The sequence below is a fragment of the Rhinolophus ferrumequinum genome, chromosome 14 (genome assembly GCF_004115265.2).
Source record: "Rhinolophus ferrumequinum isolate MPI-CBG mRhiFer1 chromosome 14, mRhiFer1_v1.p, whole genome shotgun sequence".
NCBI lineage: Eukaryota > Metazoa > Chordata > Mammalia > Chiroptera > Rhinolophidae > Rhinolophus > Rhinolophus ferrumequinum.
In genome coordinates this window covers 28,331,451-28,334,657 of record NC_046297.1, presented here as the reverse complement: position 1 = coordinate 28,334,657, position 3,207 = coordinate 28,331,451, and the positions used below count along the sequence as shown (strand labels likewise).

Here is a 3,207-nt window from a genome sequence, read left to right as displayed (position 1 = left end):
GTAGTAGCTGCTGTTGCTTGAAGCCACCTCTCACAACCCACCCCGCTGATGCCCCCACCTATTTGGGAGGATCCCTGCAAGGGTAAACTGAGCCACTGAAACACACAGGCCCTGAATCTGGTACAGGAAGACTTTTGGAATTTCAGAAGTTTTTCACATTGCCCAACAGAGGCGGTGCCCTGAGACCAAGGAAAACTGCTCACAGAGGAGAAGCCCACCTCCAGGGACTCCTTCCATTGTGTGGAAAGCTGGAACAGTGCACAGAAAATAAAACAGTACAGTGTGAGAGAAAATTAAAGGCTGCAGTTGGAAAGAAAATAAAGCATTTTACCAATACCTACTGGAAAGCAAAAGGAAGACCTTTTTCTACCAACCTGTTGCAGAACCCACTCTTGTAGAGGCCTAGAAAGAGAAATAATAACTCACTAATTTCCATGAATAACCAAGGTAACAAAGCAGCTCAGAAAGAAAATGAAAAGTCTCCAGAAAATGAATTTAAAGACATGCAAATATGTGATTTAAATGACAGAATACAAGACTGCAGTTTTGCAAAAACTCAATGAGATGCAAGAAAACCCAGACAGGCAGTTTAATGAAACCAGAAACACAATCAGAGAACAAAATGAATATTTTACCAAAGAGATTAAAATTTTAAAAAAGAACCAAATAGAATTTCTGCAGATGAAGAACTCAATAACAGAAATGAAGAATGAAAGAGCCAGCTTAGATACTAGAGCTGACCAGTTGGAAGAAAGCATCAGTGACATCGAAGATAGAAATCTGGAAATGACAAAGATTGAAGAAGCGAGAGACTCAAGACACTTAAGAGTTAAAAGAAATGAAAGACCTCTACGAGAACTTTCTGACTCCATCAGAAAGTGTAATGTAAGAATAATGGGCATACCAGAAGGAGAAGAAAGGGAGAAGGGAGTAGAGAGTATATTCAAACAAATAGTCTCAAAAAGAGACCTTCCCAAACTTGTGGAAAGAACTGGATCCTCGAATCCAAGAAGCAAATAGAACACCAAATTACCTCAAATGCAACAGGCCTTCTCCAAGGCACATTGTATTGAAGCTGTCAAAAATTAACGACAAAGAAATAATCCTCAAGGCAGCCAGAGAAAAGAAGACGGTAACCTACAAAGGAAAGCTCAGTGGATTATCATCAATTTTTCAGCAGAGATTCTATAAGCCAGGAGGGAGTGGACTCAAATATTCAAACTATTGAAAGAAAGAAATTATGAGCTAAAAATAATATATCCAGCAGATATCCTTTAGATATGAGGGAGGAATAAGGACCTTTCCAGACATACAGAAGCTGAGGGAATTTTCTGACAGACGACCTGAACTACAAGAAATATTGAAGAAGGCTATTCGACCAGCATAAATAGGGATAAATTGTGACAGCAAGAACATAAAAGGGGGGAGAGTAAAGATGTGAACTGGCATAAGGGAGAGAAGAAAGTAAGCATGCTGAAGAAAATGGAATACTCTAAATATCAAACTTTCTTTTACACAAACTTAATGGTAACCATTCAAAACAAAAATTCCAGAACTGAAATATATAACATAATAAAAGAAGAAACAGAGGAAAAATCATAGAATACCACCACACTGAAATAATAGACAGCAACAAGAAGGCAGAGAAACAAAGGAGACATAGTCTTATCAGAAAACCAAAGATAGAATGATAGGAAATCCTCATATATCAATAATCACGCTAAATGTAAATGGACTGAACTGACCAATAAAAAGGCACAGAGGAGCAGATTGGATCAAACAACTAAAACCAACCACATGGTGTCTCCAAGAGATACATCTCAGTTACAAGGACAAATATAAACACAAAAATAAAAGAATGGGAATTGGCATTCCAAGCAAATGGTATCCAGAGAAAATCAGGTATACCATACTGATAGCATTGAAACAGATTTCAGGATAAAAAAGATAACAAGAGACAAAAATGGACATTTCTTAATGATAAAAGGGACTATACAGAAGAAGATATGGCAGTCATCAGTATTTATGCCCCCAATCAGGGAGCACTGAAATATACCAAGAAACAGCTAATAGAATTAAAGGGAGAAATTAACCAAAAAAACAATTATAGTAGAGGCCATAAATATATCATTGACAGCTTTGGATAGATCACCCATACAGAAAATAAACAAAATTACAGCAGCCCTAAATGATACATTAGATGAAATAGACATACCTGACATTTATAGAGAATTTTGTTCTAGAACATCTGACTATATATTGTTTTCTAGTGTACATGGATCATTCTCAAGGATATACAATATATTGGAACATAAAACTAGCCTCAGCAAATTTAAGATTGAAATCATACCAAGTATATTCTCTGATCACAAGGCTTTGAAATTAAACATCAACTGCAAAAAGAAAGGAGAAAAAAAACAAATATGTGGCGATTAAACAACATACTTTTAAAGAACGACTGGGTCGAGCAGAAGAAATGACGGCAGAAATCCTTTAAAAGCTGATGGAGGAGTGACTTCAACTTCTGGTGAAAGTGGTTGCACACCCACCAGGCCTTAGAAGCTCAAAAAGAATTCCAAATATTCTACGTTATCCCAACAACACGTATCATGGCTACCCTCAGACCACTCGTGAAGCCCAAGATCGTCAAAAAGAGGACCAAGAAGTTTATCCAGCACCAGTCAGACCGATATGTCAAAATAAAGCGTAATTGGCAGAAAACCAGAGGTATTGACAACAGGCTGCGCAGAAGATTCAAGGGGCAGATCTTGATGCCCAAAATTGATTATGAGAGTAACAAGAAAACAAAGCACATGCTGCCCAGTGGTTTTCGGAAGTTCCTGGTACACAATGTGAAAGAGCTTGAAGTGCTGCTGATGTGCAACAAATCTTACTGTGCTGAGATTGCTCCCAACATCTCCTCAAAGAACCACAAAGCCGTTTCAGAAAGAGCAGCCCACTGGCCATCAGCATCACCAATCCCAATGCCCGGCAGTGAAGAAAATGAATAGACAGCTTGTGTGGAAATTGTGTTTTAATAAAACCACAAAATTCTTCAAATAAATAAATAAATAAATAAATAAATAAATAAATAAATAAAAGAATGACTGGGTCAACGAAAGAAGAAAAGAGGAGGGATCAAAATATACCTAGAAACAAATGGGAATGAAAATACATCCTACCAAAATTTTAGAGATGCAGGGAAAG

The 3,207-nt window shown here is 37.4% G+C and overlaps 1 pseudogene; it reads left to right on the top strand.

Moving 5' to 3' along the window:
- Nucleotides 1–2,609: 2,609 nt before the first annotated feature.
- On the top strand, nucleotides 2,610–2,998 carry LOC117033706 (60S ribosomal protein L32-like; annotated as a pseudogene).
- Nucleotides 2,999–3,207: the final 209 nt, after the last annotated feature.